The sequence below is a fragment of the Macaca thibetana genome, chromosome 7, assembly GCF_024542745.1.
Source record: "Macaca thibetana thibetana isolate TM-01 chromosome 7, ASM2454274v1, whole genome shotgun sequence".
NCBI classification, from domain to species: domain Eukaryota; kingdom Metazoa; phylum Chordata; class Mammalia; order Primates; family Cercopithecidae; genus Macaca; species Macaca thibetana.
The window spans coordinates 163,012,348-163,030,392 of NC_065584.1; the positions used below are offsets into that span (position 1 = coordinate 163,012,348).

Sequence of the window (18,045 nt, forward strand, 5' to 3'; positions counted from 1 at the left end):
AGTCTAGGTCGCACCGGGTGAGGGTGCGGGGCCTGGGAAAAAACCCTCTTGAGGCGAGCAGTGGGGCGAGTGGCGCCCCTTGACCTGGGGCGGGGGCGGCAGCGAGGACTGTGAGTGAGTGGATCTAGCTGGGGCCGCGCTCCGCCAGCGTCTCGCGTCGTGATCTTGGTCAAGCCCTTCCCCGGGCCCTCTCCCTCTGGGGAGAAGGAGGGGGTCAGTCAAGCTGACATCTGAGGCCCTCCCGGCCAGGCCTCGGGAAGCCCATCTGGCCTGTGGCCGCGGCCTAGGCAGGGCATCTCAGACCTTCTAGGTTCCTTAGGGAGCAGGTCAGGATTTACTTGGCTTTCTCTGAGCCCTTGGTTACAAACGTGAGACTTGAGAGGATTTAAAGGACTTGACTGTGTCCACAGAAGTGTGACAAAGGACAAGACATTTTCTGGAGCTTTTAAGCAAAGGCCATTGTAAGGGAAGCAGGACTTTACCTCTGCCCTCCTAGGGTCTTTGGCTGGGCTTGAGAGTTAATTTGGCATAAGACAGATTGAGGGGAGAAAAACAGATTTAATACAAGTTTTACACAACGTGGAAACCCTCATAAGGAAATGAAGACCCTGAGAACTGGCAAAACCTAAATACTTCTTTTTTTTTTTTTTTGAGATGGAGTCTCACTCTGTCGCCCAGGCTGGAGTGCAGTAGCCTGATCTTGGCTTGCTACAACCTCCGCCTCCTGGGTTCAAGCAATTCTCCTGCCTCAGCCTCCCGGAGTAGCTGGGACTACAGGCGCATGCCACAATGCCCAGCTAATTTTTTTTGTATTTTTAGTAGAGACGAGGTTTCACCATGTTGACTGGCCTGGTCTCGAAATCTTGACCTCAAGTGATCCACCCGCCTCAGTCTCCCAAAGTGCTGGAATTACAGGCGTGAGCCACCAGGCCTGGCCAATTTTTGTATTTCATGTAGAGATGGGGTTTTGCCATGTTGCCCAGGCTGGTTTTGAACTCCCAGGCTCAAGTGATCCACCCACCTTGGCCTCCCACCCAAAGTGCTGGGATTATAGGATGTGAACCATCATGTCTGGCCTCATCTCTTGTTTTTTAGAAAAAGAAGGAGGATCAAGAGTGCCCTTCTTGCATCTGCTGTTTTTCAAGTGGCTTTAACTCAAATACTCAATGTGCCAGAGCAGCATATGTTGTGGTGGCATGTTCTGAACTCCTTCCCCATCCACCAAATGGAGTCACTGCTATCTTTTTGGGGTCCAGCCCATACAACTGTTATTTCTAAACTCAGGACAACTGAATCAGTAGGTATTATCTCCATATTATAGGCAAAGAGATGGGCTGAGAGAGGTTCAGTAACTTGCCCAGGGTCCCACAGCTAGGAATTACTAGAACGTGGACTGGACCCAGGCACTGGCTCAACATACCATTCCACAACTGAAAGTGGACTTTGAAGAGATCAGGACTTTTTTAAAAAAAATTTTATATATATAAAATAGAGATGGAGTCTCACTATGTTGCCTAGGCTGGTCTCCAACTCCCAGGCTCAAGTGATCCTCCTGCCTCAGTCTCCCAAAGTACTAGGATTATAGGTGTGAGCCACCATGCCTGGGTGAGATCAAGACTTTATGCTTTAAAATGCATGGTTTGTTACTTTAGGATAGTGGTTCTGAAACCACCTGGGAGCATGTATCAAAATTACTTGGGAGGCTGTACCCCTAGAGATTCTGATTTAGTAGGTCTGGGGTGGCTAAGAATGTGGGTATCAAAAGAGTTCCTGGGTGATGCTGATGCAGCTGGTCTTGGAACCACACTTTGAGAATGATTGCTTAGGCTGCTGAGGCTTGTGGGTTCTGATGGGAACAGGGCTCCAAGTTTGGCAGATGATCCCTCGTGGTTTTAGTTTTCTTTTATATCTGAGGCTACTGGTTGGGGTTTTCCAACCTTGTTTTGCCACTCCCTGGTGAGAACAGCAGCCATCAGCTAAACAGACATGTCACCCTATTGAAATCACAAGAGTCGGCCGGGTGCGGTGGCTCAAGCCTGTAATCCCAGCACTTTGGGAGGCCGAGACGGGCGGATCACGAGGTCAGGAGATCGAGACCATCCTGGCTAACACAATGAAACCCCGTCTCCACTAAAAATACAAAAAAATTAGCCGGGCGTGGTGGCGGCGCCTGTAGTCCCAGCTACTCGGGAGGCTGAGGCAGGAGAATGGCGGGAACCCGGGAGGCGGAGCTTGCAGTGAGCCAAGATCGCGCCACTGCACTCCAGCCTGGGCGACAGAGCGAGACTCCGCCTCAAAAAAAAAAAAAAAAAAAAAAAATCACAAGAGTCTTCAGAGGCACCATCAATTGCTATCAGAGGAGTAAGAAGCAATTCATTAGCCTGGGGATTGGTGACCAGCCTTCAGGGGTCACCTCACCATCTTTTCTTCATTGTGGACGCATGCAATAAGGGCCTCACCCATGGGAAAGAAGGCAGGATGTATCCCCAGAGATTCAGAGAATGTGGAATTTTAGAGCAGAGAAGGCACATTTAAAGGATTCTTCTGTACCTCCCCTTTCTCCCACGTTAGAGTTGGGGAAAAGGAAACCCTTTTGAAACCGCATAACCACTATTACACAATTTTTCCTTCTTCCCATCTTAGATTCCACATTGTGCATGAACAGGCCACAACTCTGTGTGTCCAGATCCTGCTCTGGTGCATACTTGTACAATTGCGAACATGCTGCTCATTTGCATACCAGGTGTTCCAGGTAGAAAATCTGGAACCTCTACAAAGAGGACTGTGTTTTCAGTCCCGGGACCCCTTCTTCTCATAGGGGAGAAATAGAGGCAACCAACCAGACTAGAAAATTCCTCTCAAAAATCCTTTTAGGCCAGGTGCGGTGGCTCACACCTGTAATCCCAGCACTTTGGGAAGCCGAGGCAGGCAGATCACCTGAGGTCAGGAGTTTGAGACAAGCCTGGTCAACATGGCAAAACCCCATTTCTGCTAAAAATACAAAAAAAATTGGCCTGGCGTGGTGGTGCGCCTGTAGTCCCGGCTACTCAAGAGGCTGAGGCAGGAAAATCACTTGAACCTGAGAGGCAGAGGTTGCCATGAGCCAAGATTGTGCCATTGCACTCCACCCGGGGTGACAACAGCGAAACTCCATCTCAAAAAAAAAAAAAAAAGTCCTTTTAGATCATTATTACCGTTGCCCATCTGAAGCTCTCTCTTGAGCAATGCTGTGAGGAGGGGCAAGGGACACAATTCCCATGTTATAGATGAGAAACCTCGGGCTCAGAGAGGCCAAACTCAGAGATGCCACCCAGCTGGGAAGTAGCAAAGCAAAGCTCTAACCTCGTTCTCTGATTCAAAATGCCTGTGGTCCCTTTGGAAGGGAGGGAAACATTACTGCTGCCCCCTGATCTGCTCACTGCAAGCTCCGCCTGTACGGTCAGCCTGAGCTGGGAACAGACCCGCCACCTCGCCCGGCTATTTTTTTGTAGTAGAGACGGGGTTTTTGCTGGAATGGTCTCGGAGGATGGGCCTCCCAAGTGCTGGGATTACAGGCTTGAGCCACCGCGCCCGGCCTTTTTTTTTTTTTTTTTTTTGAGACGGAGTCTCGCTCTGTCAATGAGTGCAACAGCTCACTGCAAGCTCCGCCTCCCGATTATGCCATTCTCCTGCCTATCCCAAGTAGCTGGGACTACAGGCGCCCGCCACCTCGCCCGGCTAGTTTTTTGTATTTTTTAACCGTGTTTGTACTGAGATGTGCTCCCAAAGTGCTGGGATTACAGGCTTATTGTACTAGATGTGCTATGTTTACTAAATTTGATTATTCCACAATAGCCTCCTCAGTCTGTAGAGTTTCATATTATTGTCCCATTTCACAGATGAAGAAATAGTTTCAGAGAAGGTGACTTGCCCAAGGTCACACAGCTGGTAGTAGGTAGATTTAAATCTGGGCCCTGACTCTTCTTTTTTTTTTGAAACAGAGTCTTACTCTGTCGCCCAGGGGCATGATCTCAGCTCACTGCAACCTCTGCCTCCCGGGTTCAAGTGATTCTTCTGCCTCAGCCTCCTGAGTAGCTGGGACTAAAGGTGTGAGCCACCACACCCGGCTAATTTTTGTATTTTTAATACAGACGGGATTTCACCACGTTGGCCAGGCTGGTCTCGAACTCCTGACCTCAAGTGTTCTGCCTGCCTCACCCTCCCAAAGTGCTGGGATTACAGGCGTGAGCCACCGTGCCCTGCCAGACTCTTCTCTTGATCACACAGTCTAGGACAGGGAAACGTGATTACCACTGTTTAAAGGGGGCTGACTCCTTGTCAATTGTAGTTGTATAAATAACATAACAGGAAAAGGCAGCAGGGGTGCCAGATACTCATTAAATGTTAGGTTATTTTTTTTCATTTCTGACTCACACAATGAAGTTTATTTTAAAATTTGGAAATAAAACAGGAATAAATGCTACCAAGTGCTGCTTTGGGATGAGAGGTCATCTTGACCTGCTGCCCAAGTGCTCGTTTGCGATGAAGATGCAGTTTGTGATCGAGATGACCTTGCATCACAAACAAGCACTTGGTAGCATTTATTGCAGAACAACTCAATCTGCAAGTTGTTCTTCTGAGACTTAGAATCGAGGTAGATCTTTTTGTTTGTTTGTTTTTTGTTTTGTTTTGTGTTTTTGAGACTGAGTCTCGCTGTGTCGCCCAGGCTGGAGTGCAGTGGCGCGATCTCAGCTCACTGCAAACTCTGCCTCCCGGATTCACGCCATTCTCCTGCCTCAGCCTCCCGAGTAGCTGGGACTACAGGCGCCTGCCACCACGCCCGGCTATTTTTTTGTATTTTTAGTAGGGACGGGGTTTCACTGTGTTAGCCAGGATGGCCTCGGTCTCCTGATCTCATGATCCGCCCGTCTCAGCCTGAATCTAGGTAGATCTTAATGACAGAGATGGAAGATCCCTCAGCCCAAGGTCTGGGTGGGACCATCCCTTAAAGTAAATGAAGCCTGCAGCCTGCCTTCTAGCAGCCCTCTGGGCCCCATGAGTCATTCCCCAGTCCTCCACTCAAATCCTTTACTATCTCACCTCTATTTTTTATCAGCCCAGGGCCTCTTGGCTCATGGGAGTCTTCTCTATCTTAGGGGCAATTCAAATCTTACTCTTATCTTTACCTATAAAGCATTGTGATCTTGGCGTCTTCCCTGACATGGCTGTGATTTGTAGTATGTGAGCAGTTACCAGGTCTGCCTCAGTCTCTCTCTCTGTCTCTCATACACACACACACCCCTAGTTTAACCTGACCTAGATCCTAGCACTGAACAGCTTGTCTCTGTTTCTCTAGCATTTTGCACATAGCAGGTTCTTAATGAATTTTTGGTGGATAAATAAATACACACCCTGGGACTTATTTTTTTTTTTTTTTTTTTTTGTCATAGGGAGGGTTATTTTTCCCTCTCAAACACTAAGAAACAGGAGAGCTGGGATTACATGTTCATCTGCATCCCCAGACAGAGAGGAATCTCCCAGGGTCTAGCACATGGTCTTAGCAAATGTAAAACTAACACCCTTTAAAAGAGTACATTTTCCTGGACCTGTTTATAACATTTAATCAACTAGATCCCCAAATATTCTGACTTGAAAAATATTTTCTTACCGGAGGATTTAGTGACTAGTCCTTTAGTACAGAGCCAACAGAATGAAACCCCTTTCTCCCTTCCGGGAGCCTGACCTGCCCTAGAGCCTTCCCCGGAAGCTACTCTGGATGTGAGAAGTTATTGGATGGCTCAAATGGGACCCCAACTGGATGGTGACTGTCCCGTTGTTGAGGGAGGAGCGGGTCAATTTCCCCCACAAATCTGCTTCTTCTGGATCCTGTCCCACACACTCTTTTGGGTACCTTTGACATCTTTGGAGGCACCCTTGATTTTTCTCCTTTCCTCAGACCCCACACACTCAGTTCATTAGCACAGCCAGTCGTATCTAGAAGCCAGCCACTTTTTAGCACTCCATTGCTATCACTGTGGTCCAAGCCCCCCTCACCTCTCTCCTGTTATGGCCATATCTATCATGAAATGACCTAAACCAATTCATCCACAACTAGGTTCATTTTACTGCAGATCTCAGTAATCTCCAGTAATGAGTGATAGGTAAGGGTGTTATGTTTCCTTCCACAAACAAAACAAAAATGAGGGGATCTGAGGCAAGCAAGTCTCAGACTGAAGTCCACACCTTGTACCATCACTTATCAGCAAGCAGGTCCCCAACAGTCATATAACCTTCTCTATGAGCTCAATGAAGGCCTAGCTCCTGACCTTTTGCATATTTCAATAAGCTTCCCTCTTGAAAGATTTAGTTCAGGCTGGGTGCAGTGGCTTATGCCTATAATCCCAGTACCTTGGGAGGCTGAGGCAGGAGGATCACTTGAGCTCAGGAGTTTGAGACCAGCCTGGGCAACATAGTGAGACGCCCATCTCTAAAAAAAAAATACAAAAAATAGCTGGGCATGGTGGCACACACCTGTAGTCCCAGCTACTTGAGAGGCTGAGGGGTGGAGGCTGTAGTGAGTTGAGATTGCACTACTGCACTCCAGCCTGGGCAACAGAGTGAGACTCTGTCTCAAAGAAAAGGGGGAAGGGATTTCATTCAAGGAAGATGCAAACAATATTTAAGGGGCAAGATTTGAACAACCTTCAATTTGGGATCAGACAACTGCATCCTTACTCAGAAACTTGAATCTGAGACCAGATGGACTCCTAAGACCTAGACCCCATCAAAACTCCCTAGGTTTTTATGTCCTGTGTGTGTAAGAGCAGAGGTACTTGAACAACCCTGCACGTATCTAAAATACCACTCATTTGATCAATGGACAATTATTTCAGCCATCCATTTTGCTAATGAACAGACCTTCTGCTGCTGGAATGGCATCAAGACAGTTGAAGCCCTTATGGAAGGGTGTCTGGAGTGTGGGCTTCTGGGTAAAGTCCCAGCTGCTTCGAGAATGGCCTCTCTCAGGGTGTGATCGTGGGTCTCCTGGGGTCTCTGGGATCTTTGCAGAAAGTCTGCAAGGGCAACAATATCTCATAATAATACTGAGACATTATTTGCCTTTTTCATTCTCATTTTCTCACAAGTGTAGAGTGAAGATTTCCAGAAGTTATGTGGGTGTGTGATATTGCAACACGTTGAATGAAGAAGCAAATGCGGAAATTCAGCAGTTTTCTATTTGTTTTTTGTTTTTCTTTTTTTGAGACGGAGTCTCACTCTGTGGCCCAGGCTGGAGTACAGTGGCGCCATCTCTGCTCACTGCAACCTCCGCCTCCCGGGTTCACGCTGTTTTCCTGCCTCAGCCTCCCGAGTAGCTGGGACTACAGGCACCCACCACCAAGCATGGCTAATTTTTTTGTATTTTTAGTAAAGACAGGGTTTCACCATGTTAGCCAGGATGGTCTCGATTGCCTGACCTCGTGATCTGCCCACCTCGGCCTCCCAAGTGCTGGGATTACAGGCGTGAGCCACTGCGCCCAGCCTGAGCAGTTTTCTATTAAGCCAAGCTCTAAAGACATTTGCAAGCATGTAAAACAATGCCACTCTTCTCACTAAATAGTTTTGTTTTCAAATACATGATTATTTTTCATAAAAATGTGTTAACTAAGCCAACATATAATGGTTTTGTTTTTGCAGCGGGTAGGAAGAACCCATCGGGCGATTATACTTGCCAAGCTTTCAGTATCAGAGAGGAAGGTGGGGGTGTCTGTGGGGTGAAAATAGCACCCCAAATGTCTAAGATCCTCATACTTGTTTTTTTTTTTTTTTTTTTTTTGAGATGGAGTCTCACTCTGACGCCCAGGCTGGAGTGCAGTGATGTGATCTCGGCTCACTGCAACCTTGGCCTCCCAGGTTCAAGCGATTCTTGTGCCTCAGCCTCCTGAGTAGTTGGGACTACAGGCGCCCACCACCACACCCAGCTAATTTTGTGTGCGTGTGTGTGTTTTTTTGTTTTGTTTTTATGGAGATGGAGTTTCACCATGTTGGCCAAGCTGGTCTTGAACTCCTTACCTCAGGTGATTCGCCCACCTCGGCCTCCCAAAGTGCTAGGATTACAGGCGTGAGCCACCGCGCCTGGCCAGATTTTTTTTTTTTTTTTTTTTTTTTTTTTTTGAGACGGAGTCTCGCTCTGTCGCCCGGGCTGGAGTGCAGTGGCCGGATCTCAGCTCACTGCAAGCTCTGCCTCCCAGGTTTACGCCATTCTCCTGCCTCAGCCTCCCGAGTAGCTGGGACTACAGGCGCCCGCCACCTCGCCCGACTAGTTTTTTGTATTTTTTAGTAGAGACGGGGTTTCACCGTGTTAGCCAGGATGGTCTCGATCTCCTGACCTTGTGATCCACCCGTCTCGGCCTCCCAAAGTGCTGGGATTACAGGCTTGAGCCACCGCGCCCAGCCCAGATTTTTATATTTTTTAAGAACAGGCTGCTTTCATCATCACTGGGATGAAAGTGATGGATGATGCTCATCATTTCAGAGCACTGAGAAGAGTTCTTCATCACACTTAAGGTAGTTCTGCAAGACCTCTGGGAGAATCCCAGTGAGCTGGGGTTCCTGTATCTGTAGAGGCCTGACATCATGGTTTACACAAAAGGAACAAAAACTACCTGGGAATCCCTTAACCTTTCCCAAGCTCCATCCTCAGGTCACATTGATGTCTCTGAAGCATCTTGTCATAATATGAACTGTCTTCTAGAGCTATCTTTCTGGCTCTCCCAGGCTACTATGGGTTGCTCAGAGGCAGGCCCTGAATGATTAGATGTTCATTTCTGTGTTTGGAGGATTGTTGGGAAGTTTGTATAGGGAGGGTTCTGATTTAATCAATTTCCCTGCATCTTCTGATCTTCTGATTAGCCCAGGAGAATGGGCGCTTCAGCAGGTCTGTGTTAGGCCATTCTTGCGTTGCTATAAAGAAATACCCGAGACGGTAATTTATAAAGATAAGAGGTTTAATTGGTTCACGGTTCTGCAGGCTGTGCAGGAAAACATGGCTTCTGGTGAGGCCTCAGGAAGCTTTTATTCACGGCAGAACTGAAACAGGAGCTTGCATAACACAGGTGGAAAGCAGGAGCAAGGGGGAGGTGCCATACACTTTTAAATGACCAGATCTCACTATAACTCACTATCACAAAGACAGCACCAAGCCATGGGGGATCTGGCCCCAAACACCTTCCACCAGGCCCCACCTCCAGCATTGGGGATTACACTTCAACATGAGATTTGGGCAGGGACAAATATCCAAAGTATATCAAAGTCTTTTGTCATTCTGTTAGCTTCAGCTTACTCAAACATCTTTAAAGATGTTATAAGGTGTCACATTAATCAGAGAGTCTTCTGAATTCTCCGTGGGAGTGTTAACAACTCCATTTTGCAGGTGAGAGAATGGAAGGTCAAATTCACACATCTGGAGAATGTCAATGTGAGAACTGGGACCCAGGTTTGCCTGGAGGATCTTCCACTATTGCCCTGGCACCTACACTGAGAATAAATGTTGTCCCTTTATAAGGGGCAGCTAATTCCTCTGTCCACCCCAGAGACTATGAGAATAGGCTTTCAAGTATTTACTCCATTAACCTTGCAGCCCAAGGCTCAGCTACTCCAGGAAGAGATATGGACTGGGAGTCATTATCTGCTTTGAAGGAAGTTTTATCACTGTTTTTATAGCATCCTCTGAACTTGACCCATGGACTTAGGCAGATAGAGCAAAGCCAGTCCCTGCAGTATAAACAGATGGGAGATAAGTCAGGTCAATTTGATTCGATCAACACCCCTGATGGCATTTATTTCCTTATTTCTAGGCTGGCTCCAGAGATGCTATCCCCAAATGGGCCTCTAGAGGACAAATCTTTTGGTGAACATTCATTAAGCAAAATAATGCACTTATGAGTAAAGCACATGGTGACTTGGATGGCGCCCCATTACCTCCCCAGGACAGAGTCCAAGCTGCTTGCCATGATAGGTGCATGTGGTCTGGACCCTGCCTTTCTCTACTTCTTCCCACCTGGCCCTTTGTTCCTGGTATCCTTTCTGCCGGGCACTCCTTTTCTTTCTCTTCTTTCTGTTTGGAAAATTGGCCTCCCTTAAGTCTTGTCTGCTTGTAACAATCTCTGCTGTTACCCCCATGACACTCTGTCTCATCTCCCCTAGTTCCTGAGGTACCCCAGGCTTACAGGATCCACAGACCCTGGAATCCATATTACAGCATTTGTTTCAGTGGATTGGGATCAACTGCTTGAATATTTACCCTCTAGATCAGTGTTGTTACAGGAGGGATACTGCTCCCTAAGGAATGTTTTGAGCTATATGGGTATTTTATGGATGCAATGACAAGAGGGTACTATTTCCACTTAGTGCCTGAGTTTTGGGGATGCTGGTGTTCTGTAATGCTGGGACAATCCTGCTGAGTGAAGAATGTCTCATGTCCTGCAGGACCTTGAGGAGATCAATCAGATACTCCTGTAGGAAACAAACCTGTTTATAATGACCTGAGTTTGGAACGCAACTCTGTTTTATAAACAAACTCTTTTTTGTGTGATCTTAACATATGTTCAATTGTCCAGGAATACAAATCAAGGGAAGAATAAAATTTACTATGTTCAAAACTTTAACAAGACTTGATCACCATTTTGGAGGTAACATCGGAGATGGCAACATGATTTGTGATTGAGAAAGAAGAAATTAACCCAGATGCCTGTGGCAACTAAGAATTTTGCTTCACCTGGACTGGCGCAGTGGCTCATACCTGTAACCCCAACACTTTGGGAGGCTGAGGCAGGAGAACTGCTTGAGCCCAGGAGTTCCAGACTAGCCTGAGCAACATAGCAAGACCCTATCTCTACAAAAAATTAGAAAGTTAGCTGGGAATGGTGGCTCATGACTGCATTCCCAGCTACTCGGGAGGCTGAAGTAGGAGGATTGCTTGACTCTGTCTCAAAAAAAAAAGATTTTTGCTTGACGCCATACAGCACACCTGTATTCATCTGCATTTGTGAATGTCACCATCACTGTGATTCATGGTCTATTAATATCTGCTTTTTTCGCTCTTATTTTTAAATGTCAAAGATAAAAACTGTGGCCTGAATATTATCATACCTCTCTCAAATCCAAACTTGTTAAAAGTAGATGCAAGCATGTGACTGCTTCATAATGTCTTTTAGGGTATTAGGCCTGAGCATTTATGTATTGAAACACATTATTTTATTACAGTATTCCTTTTATTTCTCTTTCATATTACAGTAGCAGCATTATATTGATTTTGTTTTTTCATTATGTGTATAAGTGGTTTAGATTATCTATGAATTTCATTTCAGGATGGCAAAGAGGATATTCAAAATATTTGTTATAAAAAGGGAGCATCTGGCAGCATTGAGAACCACTCTAAGGTTCAGGAGGCAGGGACTTCACCTCCCCTGGGTCACTCCATTCTTCTTTGTGCCTAGCATAGGGTCTGGAATATCATAGATGCACAGAGAATCTTTTTCGAATGAGTGATGAAGGAATTGAGGCTGATACTCTGGTTTGGTAACCACCTAGGTAGGTGATGAGGCCCTCTGCTGAGATGGGAACACAGGAGAGAGGGCAGGTTTTGGGGAGAGTAATGAGTTCAGTTTTCATTGTGAAAGTTTGGAGAGCCCTGAAATTTCTAGGTGGCGGGGCCTGAGGGCCAGTGGCTCTGTGGGCCTTGATTTCTCTCTCAAGGCCATGGAAGAGTGGAAGTGCAAAGTCATAGTAACAATTCATCTTTTTAATCAGTAATCATTGCTGAGTCTCTCCATGCAGGATGAATAGACCAGTGAGAGCCGCCCATGAGGTGTCTCCCTGCTGCTGTGGCGATCTGTGTACTTGCCCAGACCCTCAGAGGCTAGGAGCTCCCTCCAAGGTAGGGGATAGAAATGCTTCATCTCTAGCCCCTCTGACTTCCTGTCGCATCCTGACATAGTAGGTGGCTCAGCAGTGACGGCTGGAGGGACCACACAGTAAAACCCATCTGTGGAAACACAAGTATTCAGGGTAACTTTTTTTGGCCTGAAGTCGCTGCAGTGGAACATTTGGGAGCGAGTTTCCCCAGGGCCCAGCTCCTTCCCGCTAGGCTCTGCCATGTCTCCTGTTTATTAACAGGGAGGTATGACAAAGGGAAAAATCTCTTGATTGAAGACTCATCTCAGACATCTTTTCATTCCTCCAGGGAAGCATGCAATTTTGGGCTTTAATGACGTATGACAGGGCACGGGCAGTGGAGGTGGTGTGCATTTTAGGTAATACATGTGCTGCTAGAAGGTTGAGGTATAAGGACTTTTTAGGAACACAATTTTTATTGACAAGTAACATTTTAAGAACAATAAAGGAAATCAGAAAGAAAACATATATTCATAGCAGCGTCATTCATAATAGCGAAAACAACTCAAACGGTCATCAACTGACGAATGTATGAATAAAATGTGGTCAATTCATGTGATGGAATATAACTTGACCGTCATGAGGAATGAAGGACTGATGCATGCTATGATATGGATAAGTCTTGAAAACATCATGCTAAACGAAAGAAGCCAGACATAAGAGACCAGATATTATATGACTCTGTTTATATGAAATGCCCAGAGTAGGTGAATACATTGGGATGTAAAATAGATATTGGTGGTTACCAGGGACTGGGAGAGGGGAGATGGAAAGTGGCTGATGGAACAAGCCATGTGAAAAAGCATTCCAGGCATTGGGAACAGTAAGTGCAAAGGCCCTGCAGTGGGAGGAAGCATGGCCTGATTAAAGAATAGCAAGGAGGTAGGTTGGCTTCAAGGGAGACAAGGGAGTGGTGGGGGAGAAGCTCAGAGAGGGGCTATCAGGACTAGACCCTTTAGGGCCTTATGGGGCACTTCCAGGGCATTGCCTTTTACTTGGAGAGAGAGAGGATGTCGCTGGCAGTTTGGGGCAGAAAAGGATGTGTCTGTCTTATGTTTGAACACAATCCCTCTGGCAGGAGATGGATTTTAAGGGGCAGAAGCAGGGAAGCCAGTTTGGGGGCCACTGCATTGGTGGCTCAAGAGATGACTCTGACTTGGACCCTGGTGGCAGCAGCTGCCAAGGGGAAAAATGTCCAAAACTGAACCTATTTTGAAAACAGCTGATCTTCAAGCTTTTGGCCTCAGCAACTAGGAGGCTGGAGTTGAATTTTATTGGGTGGGGGAATTCTGTGGGAGGGAGCAGGTTTCCTTCTACTCTTTGTTCACATATAAAAAGAAGTTATAAGAGAACATAGATAAGAGTTTAAATTTTGATTTTTTTCTGAACATTCAACCATAAACATTTACCAAGATGCTAAAGTCTTCATAATAATCACTTAAAAAAATTTTTTTTTGGCTAGGTGTGGTGGCTCATGCCTGTAATCCCAGCACTTTGGGAGGCCGAGGCGGGTGGATCACGAGGTCAGGAGATCGAGACCATCCTGGCGAACATGGTGAAACCCCATCTCTATTAAAAATACAAAAAAATTAGCCAGGCGTGGTGGTGGGTGCCTGTAGTCCCAGCTACTCAGGAGCCTGAGGCAGGAGAATGGCGTGAACCCAGGAGGCGGAGCTTGCAATGAGCCAAGATAGTGCCACTGCACTCCAGCCTGGAAGACAGAGAGAGACTATGTCTCAAAAAAAAAAAAAAAAAAAAAAATTTTTTTAAAATTTTATTTTTAGAGATAGGGTCTCCCTCTGTCATCCCGGCTGGAGTGCAGTGGTGCAATCATGGCTCACTGTAGCCTCTTAACTCCTGGGCTCAAGCAAGCCTTCCACCTCAGCCTCTCAAGTGGCTGGGACTACAGGTACATGCCACCATGGCTGGCTAAATTTTTATATTTTTGTAGAGACAATGTCTTGCTATATTGCCCAGGCTGGTCTTGAACTCCTGGCCTCAAGTGATCACCTCGGCCTCCCAAAGTGCTGGGATTGCAGATGTAAGCCACCATGCCAGGCCACTGATCACTTTTGAAGGCTGCATGATGGTCCATTTCATTCACTTCCCCTAAATTACATAACCATTTCCTCTGTTAATCATTTAGACTGTTTTTCTCTTTCTTTTTAGTTTTCAAAATTAAGGATAATTGTATAATGAATATCTTTGTGTTGATGGCTTTTTCTTCCCGGATTTTTTTCCCCCAAGAGTTTAATTCTCAGGAATGGATTTACTAGGTGAAAGAGTAAGAACAGTTAATGTGTCTCTTGAGACACATTGCTAAACTGTTTTCAAAGAGATTGTGGAAATTTATAAGGCCAGCCAAGCAGTGCACTATACATTGGATGGTATAAGGCATTGCATTTTATTAATATTTTAAAATAAAAATAAATTTTTTAAGAAATTTGCATGCATTTGACTATTGTTAAGGTCGACCATTTATTTAAAAGTTTCTTTGGCTGTGTATTGATTATTCAGGTCCTTTTCCCTTTTTTGTTTTCCCGAGATGGAGTCTCACTCAGTCACCCAGGCTGGAGTGCAGTGGTGCAATCTCGCCTCACTGCAACCTCCACCTCCCAGGTTCAAGTGATTCTCCCGCCTCAGCCTCCCCAGTAGCTGGGACTACAGGCGTGCACTATCATGCCTGGCTATTTTAAGTAGAGAGGGGGTTTCACTATGTTGACCAGGCTGGTCTTGAACTCCTGACCTTATGATCTGCCCGCTTCAGCCTCCCAAAGTGCTGGGATTACAGGCATGAGCCACCGCACCAGGCCTATGTTTTTTGTTTTGTTTTGTTTGAGACGGAGTCTTGCTCTGTCGCCCAGGCTGGAGTGCAGTGGCGTGATCTCAGCTCACTGCAACCTCCACCTCCCGGGTTCAAGCAGTTCTCTGCCTCAGCCTCCTCAGTAGCTGGGAATACAGGTGCCCGCCACCACGCCCGGCTAATTTTTTGTATTTTAGTAGTAATTTTTTGTATTTCACCATCTTGGCCAGGCTGGTCTTGAACTCCTGACCTTGTGATCCACCCACCTCGGCCTCCCAAAGTTCTGGGATTACAGGAGTGAGCCACCGCGCCTGGCCTCTTGATTTTAAAATCTTTTTTTTCCCTTAGAGTGAAGCACACCTGGATTAGACAGTGCTTGTTACTACAGATAAGGGTGCACTTTCCAGATTCTTCTCCTGAGTGGCAAAGTTTTCCCACCATCTTACCCGGCCCCCCTTTCCCATTTATTTACTAAAGTCCTCATACCTTCTTCACCAATTTGTTGGGTCTTTTCCTAACTTAGAGAAAGGGATGAACCCTTTGCCAATCATATCTTTAATGAAAATAATATTTTAAATCAAGTAGGAAAACTGTTGAAATGAATTTGTTTCTTTTGTACCAAAAAAGAAACACTTGGTATGTGAATACTTATATTCTGTTTTGCTGATTTGTTCACTTAAAAATGTCTATCTTGATTTTATTATTTATTTATTTATTTATTTATTTATTTGCGGCTCACTTTGTCACCCAGGTTGGAATGCAGTGGCGCGATCTTGAATAACTGCAACCTCTGCCTCCCAGGTTTAAGTGATTCTCCTGCCTCAGTCTCCTGAGTAGCTAGGACTACAGGCGTACACCACCACGCCTGGCTAATTTAGAGATAGGGTTTCACCATACTGGCCAGGCTGGTCTCGAACTCCTGACCTCAGGCGATCCACCCGCCTCGGCCTCCCAAAGTTCTGGGATTACAGGAGTGAGCCACCGCGCCTGGCCTCTTGATTTTAAAATCTTTTTTTTCCCTTAGAGTGAAGCACACCTGGATTAGACAGTGCTTGTTATTACAGATAAGGGTGCACTTTCCAGATTCTTCTCCTGAGTGGCAAAGTTTTCCCACCATCTTATCCAAACATACCTTGCTGATGGTATCTCTGGGCACTACACAGTGCAAGGGACAGGGAAAAAGGGCTTTTCCAGAGGAGAGTGATCTGCATCTTGGAGGAATTCTAGAACATGTTCGAGGAATGGTGACTGGGGCTTCTGGAGCCAAGGGCTGACTCAGGGAACAGATCTCAGCTCAAGGTGAGGTCATTTTTTTCTCCTGCATGTCCCTCTAGCTGCTGACATTTTACCTCTTCAAGGACTGACTCAAATGCCATCTCCATTGTGGCATCTTCCTTGATCACCACCCAACCTCCCTCTGAGACTTCTGAGTTTCTCCCTCACTAGATCTGGAGGGCAGCGGTGGGTCTTGTTCATTTTTTGTTCTCACAGTGCACTTGATAGAGACTGGCTTGGGAAGCCTTCGTAGGATTGGACTGGCCCTCAGAGGAAGTTTAGCAGGTAGGAGAACTGCCTTAATACTTAGGAAGCTTCCTAGTGTGAATGCCAGCATCATCACTTACTAGCTGTACTTCAGTTTTCTCATAGGGTTGTTGTGAAGATTAAATGAAGATTGGACAAAGTCAATCAATGTTTATTTCACAATCACTGAGCAGCAAGTATTCCTTGTGTACCAGTGTCTGTTCCAGAAACGAAGTCATAAGAGATCATCAAGATTATCTCTGGACTTAAGGCATATCTTCTCTCTCTCTCTTTTTTTTTTGAAAGAGTCTCGCTCTGTCACCCAGACTGGAGTGCAGTGCCATGATCTCGGCTCACTGCAACCTCTGCCACCTGGGTTCAAGCGATTCTGATGCCTCAGTCTCCTGAGTCGCTGGGATTACAGGCATGTGCCACCACGCCCAGCTAATTTTTGTATTTTCAGTAGAGACAGGGTTTCGCCATGTTGGTCAGGCTGGTCTCCAACTCCTGACTTCAAGTGATCCACCTGCATCGGCCACCCAAAGTGCTGGGATTACAGGCATGAGCCACCACGCCTGGCCCAAAGCATATCTTCTCAATGGCACACAGCAGAAGAGAATGTGATGTTTCCCAGGAGAGGTGGGAGCCAAGTGCTAGAGGGCTCTGAGTAGGGAGCGGGGGACACATTTGTGGGTCTTGGGAGCTTTTACAACTTTTACTACTTCCAAACATGTAAGCTGAGTCTTGACAAGAAGCTGGAATTTCAGCCAGTAGAAGTGGGGCAACAGGGCATTGAAGCTGAGGGAATGGCATGACCATAGGCACAGAGAGGTAAAATATGGGAAGTATTTGGGGGCTGGCCAGCAGTCCTAGTTGGCTGGCGCTCCAGGTCTTTGGGGCTGGAAGGGGTGGTGGGAAATCAGGCTGAAAAAAGACAGTGGTGTGAGAGGAGAGTGCAAGGGAGAGCCAGGGGGTTTCAGAGCCAGGGCGAGCCCTGGTCAGAGCTGTGCCTGAAGGGGAAGACCGGGAGGGCAGCTTGGCGGGTGAAGAGGCTGTTATAAGAGCCTGTGCCCGAGGTGCTCAGACCTGAAGGAGGGCAGGGGTGACACATTGGGGATGGAGGAACTGTGGGAGAACACTTTAGGATGGGACTGTCAGGGCCTGATGAGGGGGAGAGGCCCAATGGAAAGGGGCTGATAAAAGCCCTCCTTCCTGACAAGGCCACAGACTTAGCTGCAGTTTATTATTTAGGTCATAAAAGCGCTTGGGATCACTCCTCTACTGCACTCATCACCTCTCTGGGTGGGTGGGCAGCTCCTCTCTGGACAGAACCCTTCCCAGGGTAGGGTAGCAGAGACTGGTTTAAACACCTGACCTCCCTTGGCACCCAGCTAGAGGCCTGGCCATCAGCAGGAGCTCAGGAGTTTGTGATGGACAGGGAGAGGACGAGGGGAAAGGTAAGTATGGATGTTATTTCTTCAGAGAAGCATTCCCTGATCTCCAGGTTAGGTTTGAATCAGGTTGCCTGATTTTGCCTTGCCATAGCTCCTTGCTCTTTTGCTTCTTGGCACAACAGTTTTAATGACATATGTGTGTGACACTTGATTGATGCCCGTCTTTCCTACTGGACACTAAGCCCCAGCACTTAAAACAGTGCCTGGCATCTAGTTGACCCTCAGAAATATTTGTAGAGCTAAAAAGACAGATTAGTAGTTGCCTGGGATTGAGGACAGGAGCGGGATTGACTATAAATGGACACAAGGAACATTTTTATATGCTCAAAAACTGGA

General features: G+C 46.6%; 1 protein-coding gene across 2 annotated transcripts in view; it reads left to right on the top strand.

The window, feature by feature from the left end:
• CRABP1 (cellular retinoic acid binding protein 1) overlaps positions 1 to 18,045 on the top strand; it is a 658,055-nt gene that overhangs the window by 432,178 nt on the left and 207,832 nt on the right. The window lies entirely within an intron of this gene.